The following is a 12,591-nucleotide window of genomic DNA, read 5'->3' on the forward strand; positions in this document are numbered from 1 at the left end:
AATATGTCTAGAATAGCAAATACCTAGAATTGATATTGTTAATAAAGAAAAAGTGAATGTTTAAAACGAAATAAAACAGAAATAAATATACTTTTAGGACACAAACTTTTTAAGTATTTAGAGGAAGAGACTTTGGATCCCAAGAGAAAATCCAAAAGAAAAAATTAAATATAAAAGTGCTAACTTAGAGACTGCAGCACAGGAAGTTTCAGCACCATAGCAGTTGTTCTGACACAATTTCTGCCCAACTGGTCCATGCATCCTTGTTCCCAGAGTCCTATATCTTCATGGAAACTGCCTTTGCCTCTGCTTATGTTCTTCTAGCTCCTTGTATAGGGATTCTCTCCCCAACTCTATTGAGAATTGGGTTCCTTCGAGACCCTTTACTGACTGATTGTCCTATTATTTTTTAAGGTCCACCCCAGGACTTGGTTGATCAAGGCTTAGTCAAAGGCCAGGCTCCTACTCTAATTCCTTGAGGACTTTGCATTTTCATAAATAAATAATCAGAATTGACCACATTTTTGCAATTCATTAGCCTAAAGATTAGTTTCTTACTTTTCTGTGTTTAGATACTAGGTTTGAAGGTTGTTCAGAAACATAGTCCATCTTTCTTAATGTATTTTTTAATCCCCCCATCTTTCTCACAAATTGAAGTTCAGACTTATCCAAGGTTCCACAAGTAGCAAATGACAGCCAGAATTTAAATACACTTCCTCTGACTCCAGAGACAATGTTGATTCCATTCAATCTTGGTACTTTCTGACTGATTCCTTATCTCGTACCTTTATATTCCTAGTTATGTCTAAAAGTAATTTAAAGTTATCCATCTCTATATATTTTAGACCCTTAATACTGCTCTACAGTCAAAACTTGATGAGTAGTGTACTAATCACTTATTCTATTTGTGGATTATCCTTTTGTTCCTCCTCCCTTCTATTACTTTCTTTTGGTTGTGTCGTTATTTGTTTCATCAGAGATTGGCAGAACAAATGAGGAAAATGAAACTCAAATTATCTACTTTTGCTTGTTGCTGATATATTTTCATAAGATCCATAGTGTTTGAAGGAAGTTGTTTATTGCTTGAAATGAAAATTTGAATATTCTGTGGATTTAACTGATAAAGCTCTTTTTACACTCCTTTACTATGGGTAATTGAGAGATGATTATGCCATTTACCAATATATCAGTGCCTTGTGTTCAATTCCATTTCATTACTTCATTCAATGAAAGTTTTTGAGTAAGGCATCATTATAAACAGATGTACACTACTTCTTTGGAGGTAAGGAACTAAAGAATTTTCTTTTTTTTTTCTTTGAAGAACACTTTAAAATACTTGTAACCTATAATATTTTATTACATATTGTTAGTTATTGTAAGATTTCCTCTTCTGTTTTCATGTGCAGGCTTAAAAAATTTTACAAAAAAACAATACCCAATCTGGGACATTTAAAACGAAACAATATCACACTAGGTGCAGGCAGGAACAATCTATGATAAACATTTTTCCTATATTGGAACTAAGCAACAAACAAATCAGCAACAATCAAAGTATAATGAAAAAGCAGCTTTTTAAAAATGCAAGTATGTAATTATGTGTCTAAAAAAGAAAAAAGTTATTTTATAACATCTCTCAAATGCACTAAATTGCATAGTATTGTGTACCTTAGTTAACTATGTTCCTGTATGCTTTGCCTGACAAAATATAAAATCTGTGAAACCAATGACAATATTTAATCTAAACTTTGTCTCTTCTCTAGTGTGTAATATAAAGTTCTACTCAGAGAAAATACTTAATAATATTTGTTGAGTAAAAGAAAGGATAAAAAGAATACAATAAAAACATCTTCTCCCCCCCTCAGCAACTAGTCTTAAAGACAAAAATAATGAATACAAGAAAATTATATCACTTTTCCAGATTCCTTCAACAATTATAACATCTTGGTGACTCCTTCAGGGCAGGGACCATAATTTTGCCTTTTTGTGCATCCCTAGGACTTACCCCAGAGTCTGGCACTTAATAGACAATTCACATATGCTTATTATTGATAATAGTTTTAAACAGCAGCCATTACCAGAATAAACTGTCATTAATGTAGTCAAGATCTAATAGGTATTATATGATAGATTAATCAACTACATTTAAGGATATACCTGATGCCACAATTTTAAAATGATCTTTCCTTTGTCTATAATTGTTAGATAAGTTTTAGAAGCTCCAGAAGCTTCAGAAGTTTTCAGAAATTCTGAGGAAAGAAATAGGACTAAATTTATCTCCACACAACCATAAACCCATTACATAGTGGGTCTTCCCAAGATGCTGGACCAAGTTTGGTGAGAAGATGATGATGCCTTTCTGATGAGAACACAGATCCTAAAATTCAAATTATGGGAGGCCACATAATGTACATAGAGCAACTGACATTCATTTCAGGAAGATATGATTCCAAATTCTACTTCATATATTTAATTGTGACCTTGTGCTCTCTGTTTTGAACTTTCTAACCCTGTGCATGGAATAAAAAAAATAACACTTCTTTCAAAGGATTGTTATGATGCTCAAATGATATAATGAGTAAAAAGTATTTTGCAGATTTTAAGTATGAGCTATTGCTTTTAATGAGAGTGAGACAGAAGTCTTATGTAAAAAGCTAACTGACTCAGGGCAAGGCAGAAATCTGTACTTGGGTTTTTCTTTTATGGTTGATATATTTTTTTAATGTAGGGCAGCTTTTCAATTAGGGCATGTAAAATTATTTTTTTCACTTCCAAATTCTATTCCTTCTTCTACCATGTCCCCTACCTATTGAGAAAGCAAGAAATATAATAGGTAGCCCCATACTTAAAATCACATAAACCACAGGTGGAATATTCAATAAAACATATTTTCCATTCTCATTTGCCAAGTATCTTGATAAAGATATATATTATCTTAAATGTACCCCTAAATTATTAAGGAGAATGGACCCTTCTTAATGGACTTTAGCTTGGATCAAGTATAATCATGTATCAATTAATTCAATGCTTCTCTTTCCTCAGACTTTGTCCAGTGCTTTGCATATCTCTGGGGGATGAGTGCCTTATTCTATATTATAGTTTATTTATATCTGTGAAGGACCTTTCTACGTAAGCCTATAAACTAGGGAGTAGGGGTTCTCATGTCTTAATTAATCTTTATATCTGCCCCAGTAACTTTCACAATGCTCTGTACAGAGTAAGCACACAATAAATGTGGAACTGAATGTGTATCCATATACATACATACTTAAGTATGTACATATACATGTATATGTGTGTATTGGAGTTTGGTTCCTTCCTCCCCTTAACCCCATCAGCTATACAATTATACAATCACATTTTTTAAAAAATAGAGTTGCCATTTCATTACATTTTGATAACTTTAACACATTTAAAACCAAATTTTTGTTCTCTGACATCTGATTGTTACCTTTTCTCTCAGATTTCACATAGAACACTATATTGTTCTGATCATGTAATATCTTATCTCTCTGCTAGAATGTAAATTTTAAGTGAGAAGGAATTCTTTATATTACCAATCACTTTTTTTCATAAATCTTTGACCAGAAGTTTTTGGAATATGATCTTAAGCTGGTCAGATTCTGTTTGGTAGAAGAAGGTACTATTTTCTTTGTCCTTCTCTGCTGTGGAGATCTGGTAGAACCCATTCATTATTTGGGTTCAACTCTGAAAATCACTAACAATCCAATACATTTTGAATTCACAGCAAGATTTCTCATCAATCTTAGTTCTGTTACTCAAGTTTAAAAAGTCTACCCAAGTCTAATATTTTCTAAATCACTATTTTAGGTAAGATCTATAGACATAGTATCCTCTGTGTTGCCACTGACTAGCAATTCCTTCAGGTGATTTTTAAGATTGTCCCCCTCAAAGGAACCAAGTTTCTCAGATTACTCTTCATGAGATCTGAAGTGATTGAGGTAGAGTTTGTGTGTTGCTTCTCAGACATAATACACATTCTACTCATGAAGTGATATAGCACCAGCTCCTTCTGGGTTTTTCCCTTGGATTTTCCTTCTATTCTCTAAGCTTTAGAGTGAGACTTCTTAACTTGGGATCCATAAACTTGTTTTTTAGGAAATATATCTTCTGGGGAAGGAGCCATGAGTGGGGGAGGTTAAGCAATAGGAAGGCAAGTTAAGGAGCAGAATTAAACCAGAGTCAGCAGAGATAGGAAAGATGTGTGTGTGTGTGTGTGTGTGTGTGTGTGTGTGTGTGTGTGTGTAGGGGGGTGGCAGTGTGTGTGTATCCACAGATGTATACATAAATGTATTTTTTCTTAACTATAGCCTATTTGGGAATGGTGGTGGGGATAAAAGGGGGGAAAAGAATAAAACAAAAAAAAAGGTGAAAAGCAGAGAACAAAAGAACAATTTATAAGGAAATAAAAAAAGGATGGGCAAAAACTTTACAAAAGAAACATATCTTTTGACAACTATATTTTAACATATTGGTGTTTTTTTGTAATCTTTTACATTTCATTTTATTTTACAACATTATTCTGAAGAATTTATGGGCTTCTCCTGACTACTGAAGGAATTTATGATGCAAAATATAGTTAAAACTCCATGTACTAGATGGCCATCAAAACTGGACTTCTTTGGATTAACCCTTGAAGTGGGGGTTAGGGGCTTAGAGCTTCTTGGATACTCTCTACTATCACTTAACTATCTCTTCTTTGTTTTTTTTTAATAGCCTTTTATTTACAGGATATATGCATGGGTAACTTTACAGCATTAACAATTGCCAAACCTCTTGTTCCAATTTTTTACCTCTTACTCCCCCTCACCCCCTCCCCCAGATGACAGGATGACCAGTAGATGTTAAATACATTAGATACACAATAAGTATACATGACCAAAATGTTATTTTACTGTACAAAAAGAATCAGACTCTGAAATATTGTACAATTAGCTTGTGAAGGAAATCAAAAATGCAGGTGGGCATAAATATAGGGATTGGGAATTCAATGTAATGGTTTTTAGTCATCTCCCAGAGTTCTTTCTCTGGGCGTAGCTGGTTCAGTTCATTACTGTTCCATTGGAAATGATTTAGTTGATCTCATTGCTGAGGATGGCCTGGTCCATCAGAACTGGTCATCATATAGTATTGTTGTTGAAGTATATAATGATCTCCTGGTCCTGCTCATTTCACTCAGCATCAGTTCGTGTAAGTCTCTCCAGACCTTTCTGAAATCATCCTGTTGGTCATTTCTTACAGAACAGTAATATTCCATAATATTCATATACCACAATTTATTCAGCCATTCTCCAACTGAAGGACATCCATTCAGTTTCCAGTTTTTAGCCACTACAAAAAGGGCTGCCACAAACATTCGTGCACATACAAGTCCCTTTCCCTTCTTTATAATCTCTTTGGGATATAATCCCAGTAGTAACACTGCTGGATCAAAGGGTATGCACAGTTTAACTATCTCTTCTTTGTAAACTTTCTTCTGAGAGGGCTGGATTAATGGAACATCTTGGTATTGAGCCTCAGTTCTGTACCAATACTTTGAACAATCTCAAATTGGTTACAAACAACTCTGATGCTCTGGAGATGGTTCTAAGATTTAGACAGAGTAGAATGGTAATATGGATGTCCATCTTTGTACTAACAACTATGATTTGTCTAGGGAATGATAACCTCATTATATATAACCCTTTCTTCTTACTCAGTCCATGGAGACCTAACTCTTTACATAGATTATAGATTCATAAGTGGCAAAAGAACTTCATAAAGTTAGTTGACTTCAATTACTCCTTGGGATTCACTGTCCAGATCGGCAACATCTTCAGTTCTCAGCATCCTTGCTCTATAAGATCCTCTAGGTCCATGAAGAAAAAAATTTAAGTACAGAATCCCAATCCCTTATTAGGTTTAACATCTGTTCAAAGCCACTACTTACATGGCATTTCTTTTTATTATGTATATTTGTTATAAGGATTTCCTTTGATTTTTTTTGGATTTTGGTGGAGTGGGATGGGGTTAGGGAAGGAGAAAGTGAAAGAAAGAGAAAATACAGGCTTGTTAATTGCCTTCTATGTCAGCTCAACCATTTTGTAAGATAGGTCCTACTCATTTAGTTTGTCATCCTCTCAATGTATGCTTGTGAGAGTTTAATGGTTAATATGTGTATGAAAAATAAATACTTGTTCCATAATCTGATTCCTACTGCACTTTGAATATCTTGCTATTTCTATCCATTTTGAGGCTTAGGGAAGACTTTAGACTGAAAGACCAAGCCTTAAACAGTTCTCCTCTGGGCACCATGATGAGTATGGGAGGGGGTTTAAAGTATATGATCACCAGATGGTCAATTTCTCCTAGGATTCAATCTGATCTCAATTTTATGCATGGATTCAGAGCAGAGGGGCCCTTAGAGAAAAAGTAAAGTGAAACATACTCCTTGGACTCAATAGGACTTATTTATTTTTAAAGAATAGCATTTTATTTTCAAAATACATGCAAAGATAGTTTTCAACATTCACCTTTGAAAAACTTTGTGTTCCAGATTTTTCTCCCTCCCTCCCTACTTCCCCCATCCCTTAGACAGCAAATAATCCAATATAGGTTAAATATATGCAATTCCTCTAAACATATTTCCACATTTATCATGCTGCACAAGAAAAATCAGATCAAAAAGGAAAAAAGTGAAAAAGAAAAGGACCAAGTCAACAATAACAAAAAGGTGAAAAATACTATGTTGTCATCCATTTTTGGACCCCATAGTTCTCATTCTGGATGCAGATGGCTCTCTCCATTATAAGTGTATTCTAATGGAACATTTTTAATGTTAGAGTAACAATCTTTGATAACTTCACCTTTCCAAAATTATTTGTTAAATGCTTCCTATGTTAAATGCTGGAAATGCAAACAAAAGCAAGTGTATACCAACCCTGTCCTCAAACAGCTCACATTCTAATATGGAGACAACATATAAAGAATTGTTCCTATAAGTCATACACACATTAGATAGATCATATAATAGAACCAGAACTAATCTGCCCTGTACTCCCCAGCCCAACCCATCCCTTTCTTACAACAACAAAAAGTCTCCCCAAACCTTTGGTTTTTCTAAAAGGCAAGAAAGCTATACCTGGAACCAAGTGGCCCTTACTTCCCTTGACATAGCTTCCTGTTCACCTAAGGGCATAAATCCCCCACCCACATGAAATAAAGGGGCATTCACTTGTAAAGGTCTGAAGACCATGCTCTCTGGCTGACATGTGAATATGAGTTGGAGAGGGTAGGAGTGGGAGAAAATCTATAGAAATTAAGTGCCACTATATATTTCTTGAATGCCCTTGCTATGTAAGAGATAAATTAAGCTATGTTAACTTTTCAATGACTTATGAGTACTTTGTTTTACCTAGTGTTGAATCTGAACTAATAGGATGCTAGAATAAATTAACAAAAAAGATAATATACATTTATTAGGCATATACTATGTTCCAGGCACTGTGCTAAGCCCTGGAAATATAAATACAAGCAAGCAAGAAAACAGTCTCTGCTCTTAAGGAGCTTACAATTAATGGGGGAATTCAACCCACAAAAAGAAAATGAAAAACATATATGGGAGAGAGGTGAAGGAGGTACCCTTGTCAGCAAAGTTAGGAGCACAGCCAGGAAGGGCCTGGGTCCTTACCCAAGAAGGAGGTCCTGGAAGAAATAACCAGGGAGAGAAGTGGGCCAGTATAATGAAGGAATGTTCTGATGTGAGAAGACTTTAGGGATAAATGGAAGTTCCAGGTAAGATCTCTTGTGCTGAAAGAAGTTCCAGGATGAGAATGAGACTGAGGCATGCTGTTGAAAAGTGGAAAAGTCAATTGCACAGCTAGGAAAGGAAAGAAATTTCCTGCTCAAGATCTTGCCCCAAAATGGTGGCCCGAGTGTGATTGATTAAGGGCAGAAGGGGTATGCTGTGGCCAATGGGCATTCCAAGGGGAAAAGGTCATGTGGATGGATAAAAGTTACTGATTGAAAAGGCTGTTCAGGTACTAAGGGAAATGTCAGGATGAGACTATATCTCCCCCAACAGTTGGTAATCTTTGATGGAAGTGGCAAGAATGGGAGGAGAGTGAGAAAAGTCTCCTGAACAATGTGGTATTTGAACTTAGTTTTAAAGGAAGGAAGCTGGGGAAAATCAAGAAATAAAATTGAGAGGGCATGATGTCCCAGATATACAAGACAGTCAAAGCAAAGGCACAAATTTCAAATGTGACCTATCATGGGTGAGGAATATGAATATTATTTTGTGCAGCTGCTGAACTATGTATCTACTTTGCATCAAATATTGAGAGGGGATGCTTTTGCTTTTCATGGTTATAGCAAAAGCAACTTTAAAAAATTTCTCTTTTTTTGCTCTGATTGTTTGCTAGTGGGATTCATACAATCACACTCATAAAAGGCTTTTCAAAATCCTAGTAGAAGTATGTTCATATCCTTTTCAAAAGTATTTACAGATTGTTGTTGCTTTGGCAGCTGTTATGTCATTTGGTTTAAGTTTTGGAGTCTATAAGTAAAGATTTTCAAGGATTTCAGGCTATTTAAGTTTTCCCTCTTTAGATTTTATTAATTCCACAAATACATCTAATCTAAGATTTGGGATAGGGTTGAGTTTTTTTTTCTTAATGATTTTTCTGCACTGATTGACAATACTTTATTCTGTGTTTTGGAGCTGATGGTACAGTTTACAAGCAGTAGCATGAAGCCCTTGCCGTTGGCTGGTAAGATCTATTTTCATTTGTTATTATGCAATCCTGATATATAATGAATGAATTCATGATTTCAATATATTTTGTCAACATTTGTGATTTGTCTGCTTTATTGGATGATGCTATCTGCAATAATGCATTCTAGCAGGTGAGATATTGGTTAAAATAGTTCTATTATGCATTGCTTTCTTGGTCTCCCTGCCCCAAGTTCTCTACCACTCCAACCTATTCTCTACACTTCCAAAGTAATTTTTATTAAATACAGATCCAAACATGATTCCCCTACTCAACCAATATTAGTGACTTCTTCCTGCCTCTAGGACAACATAACAATTCCTCTGTTTAAGTTTTAAAGCTCTTACACAACTTGTGCCCAAGCTATCTTTCCAGCCTCACTGAATATTAGTCCCCACTCTCCCATGGCCTACAATACAGAAGAACTGGAAGTCCCGGTTTTATATACGGATCACTGCTTTGTCTGGTCTCTGCACCTTTATATTGGCTTTGCTCTATGCTTGGAATACATAATATTCTCTGACTCATCCAGCCTTTCTCTTTCTTTAAATGGTTGTTCATTCACCTACTTCTGAATCAAGACTTTCTTGATTTCCCCATCTTTTCCCAACTGCTAAGACCTTTCCTCCCAAACTATCTTGTACTATTTTGTATATATTTGTATTTAGTAACTTATTGTCTCCCCCATTAAAATATAATCTCATTGTGAGTAGAAATTGTTTTATTCTCTATATTTCTATCAGTACTTAGCATATAATAAGTGCATAATAAATGCTTATTCATTTGACTTGTATGCCTATCACCTTGTATAATGACTAGTACAGAATAGGTAATAAATAAATACTTATTGATTTATTTTTGTGATTTTATTATTGTTGCTCAGTGTTCGGTGGTCTCTTATTCTTCCTGACCCCCCCGGGACCAGAGCATGCCAGATCCTTCTATCCTCCAAAATTTCTTGATGTCTGCCCAAGTTCATGTTCATTGTTACCATGACACTATCTATCCATCTTTTCTCTGACATCCTTTTTTCCTTTTGCCTTCAATGTTTCTCAACATTAATGAGTTTCATCTTCTCATTATACAGCCAAACTATTTAAACTTAAGTTTTAGTGTTTGACCTTCCAGTAAATAGTCTGAATGAATTTCTTTTAAGTATTGACTGGTTTGATCTAATTGGTATTTGAGGAATTCTCAAAAGTCTTCTCCAGCACCACAATTCAAAAGCATTGATTCTGTGGTGCTCAGCTTTCCTTATAGTTCAACTTTTAGCCATAGACCACTATTTAAAAATAGTTTTGACTATATGGACCTTTGGCAGCAAAGTGATGGCTTTGCTTTTTAGTATGCTATACAGATTTGCCATAGCTTTTCTTCCAAGGCGCAAGAATCTTTAAATTTTGGGACTGCAGTCACCCCTGCAGTGATCTTTGAGCCCAAGAAGATAAAACCTGACATGGCTTCCATTTTTTTCTCCCTCTATTTGCCAGAAGTGATGGGATCAGTTGCCAAGATCTTAGGGTTTTAGGGTTTTTTATGTTAAGCTTGAAGTCAGCTTTTATATGTTCCTTTCACTCTCTTCAAGAGGGTTCTTAATTCTTCTTCACTTGCTGCTATCAGAGTGGTATCATTGGCATATCTGAGATTATTGATATTTCTCCTGGCAAGCTTAATTCCCACTTTTGATTCATCCAGTCTGGCATTTCATATGATGTACTCTGCATATAATTTAAATAAATAAGATGACAATATACATCCCTGTCATACTCCTTTTCCAATTTTAAACCAATCAGTTATTCTATTTGATTCTAGTTGCCCCTATTTTTTGTGTGATACTAAGCCACAAAGTAGCATCTGTCCTTACTCTACTATCCTGTATATCAAGTTGATCATCAAAACAGTTTCTGGTAGATCTGCCAGATACTTCATCTATTCCTTTGATTTTTGGAGAAGTTGTACCACACTGACTGGATACTAATGCAGTTAGCAATATTTATTATCAGATTCCAATGCATCTAGGTTTCCACCAGGCATTCATACTTATTGTTTATGTTCTCAGGATCCAAAATTCCTACTGGGAATTCTCCATCTATACTTCCTTCCCTTCACATGAGGCTTGAAGGGAATGTTGTTAGTTCAGATCTGAGATTTCAGTGAATGATTGGATATGGAAACCACCTTCAAATAAGTCACCAACCTTTAAAGTTATAGAGAACTGCCTGGGACATTGATAAGTTAAGGGACTCATCTAGCTCCACAGTAAATACAGTTAGTGTATCTCAGAGGAAGGGATAAAACTTTAAGGTTTGCCCTTTTTTGACTCCAAGGTTGGTCCTTGAGCCAACTATGCTAGCTCTCATCATTATCTCAAATTTTTAGAACTCTTTGAGCATTTTGAGCATTTGAACATTAAAATCAACCTGGTGCAAGTCACAGTTTTGCTATTAATCTTTTAAATTCATTGTCCTGTAGACTGTTACACAGATGGATAAAATTTTGTAATTGAACTGCCTTTTGTAACTGAATAGACATATTGGGATGTAAGGGCAACTAAGTAATACAATAGATAGATCATTGGATTTGGACTAAAAAAGACTCCTCTTCATGAGTTCAAATCCATCCTTAGACATTTACTAGCTATGTGACCCTGGGCAAGTCACTTAAACCTGTTTACCTCAGTTTTCTCATCTGTAAAATGAGCTGGAAAAGGAAACAGCAAACTGGGTTATTATAGTATCTCCTCCAAGAAAATCCCCAAAAGATCACTAAGAGTTGGACATGACTGAAATGACATAATTGTAATATAAGTTTACTGAAACAACTTTGGGATGATTACAAGTAGTAGATAAAACCACGGTGTGTGTCAACTATGATTTTGATTCCACTCTTGGATATTAATCATTTCATAGACTCCATCCTGCAATGCCTAATTTTGATTCACCCCCCCCCTTTTTTTTTTGTTTGTGGTTAAAACTTCATGTAGGAATTAAAGAATATGGAAGAGAAAAGCTAGAATTCAAATACTAAACATTATATATACACAGCTGACTGTTTAATATTAATAATACTAAATCTGACCTTTTGATTATTGTATAGAATCCTTAAATAGAGTACATAAATAGGGAACCAGAATAAGTTATGCAGGAATTATCATTTCCAATAAGGTACTATCCCAATATTTATAGTTACCACTACCTTATTAAGGCACTTTGGGATTGCCAATGGCACTTCAAGGTATATGTTTCTCTCTCTTTCCGTGTGTGTGTGTGTGTGTGTGCACATGTGTATGTATGTATGTATGTATGGTAGGGAGATATTCATAGGTTGAAAGTTAGCAGCATAGCCCTGCCTCACTTGCAAGTCATAACATCACCTTCCTGATGTCATTGATCTTTGACAAATGAAAACAATACTAATAACAATTTTGTAAAAAGTATAAGACAATGAGAATAAATTTTTTTAATCTACTGGTTCTGTTCACATAATCATGTTGCAAAACTGACCTTATTGAATTGTTTAGGGAAAGAAAAAGCCTCTCACTGCTAATTTATAGAAGACTTTTTGATGGAAAGTTAGGTCAGTTTTCATATTTTTCATGGAATAAAATCTCTGTCCACAGCAAGATTTCATAAAGTTAAGGCAAAGATCAAGAGTTTAAGAGAGTAGGGTGAGCGGACATAGTTTGTCTTGGCTGGGGATTGTGTTATTGCAGCAGCTGACTGTGAGCCATTCATCATCTCTCCCCAAATAGTCATGAACATTTCAAATCTTGGAAAGAAAAGTAAAGTGTAAAATTGTTATAATTGGAAAATAAATGGCC

The sequence above is a fragment of the Sarcophilus harrisii genome, chromosome 1 (genome assembly GCF_902635505.1).
Source record: "Sarcophilus harrisii chromosome 1, mSarHar1.11, whole genome shotgun sequence".
NCBI lineage: Eukaryota > Metazoa > Chordata > Mammalia > Dasyuromorphia > Dasyuridae > Sarcophilus > Sarcophilus harrisii.